We start from the raw sequence: 820 nt of genomic DNA on the forward strand, positions 1-820 counted from the left end.
TAAGCCTGAGCCGGCCCTAACTATAAACCTGAGCCGGCCCTAACTATGAACCTGAAACAGCCCTAACTATAAACCTGAGCCGGCCCTAACTATAAACCTGAACCGGCCCTAACTATAAACCTGAACCAACCCTTACTATAAACCTGAGCCGGCCCTAACTATAAACCTGAACCAACCCTTACTATAAACCTGAGCCGGCCCTAACTATAAACCTGAGCCAGCCCTAACTATGAACCTGAGTCAGCCCGAACTACGAACCTGTGCCGGCCCTAACTACGAACCTGAGCCGGCTCTAACTATAAACCTGAACCAACCCTAACTATAAACCTGAACCAGCCCTAACTATGAACCTGAACCAGTTCTAACTATAAACCTGAACCAGCCCTAACTATAAACCTGAACCAGTTCTAACTATAAACCTGAGCCAGCCCTAACTATGAACCTGAACCAGCCCTAACTATAAACCTGAACCAGGTCTAACTATAAAACTGAACCAGGTCTAACTATAAAACTGAGCCGGCCCTAACTATAAACCTGAGCCGGCCATAACTATGAACCTGAGCCGGCCCTAACTATAAACCTGAGCCGGCCCTAACTATAAACCTGAGCCGGCCCTATCGATAAACCTGAGCCGGCCCCAACTATAAACCTGAGCCGGCCCTATCGATAAACCTAAGCCGGCCCCAACTATAAACCCGAGCCGGCCCTAACTATAAACCTGACCCGGCCCTAATTACAAACCTGAGCCGGCCCTAACTATGAACCTGAACCAGCCCTAACTATAAACCTGAACCAGTTCTAACTATAAACCTGAGCCGGC

Source organism: Anarrhichthys ocellatus, unplaced genomic scaffold (genome assembly GCF_004355925.1).
Source record: "Anarrhichthys ocellatus isolate YVR2014 unplaced genomic scaffold, GSC_Weel_1.0 scaffold41, whole genome shotgun sequence".
Lineage (NCBI taxonomy): Eukaryota > Metazoa > Chordata > Actinopteri > Perciformes > Anarhichadidae > Anarrhichthys > Anarrhichthys ocellatus.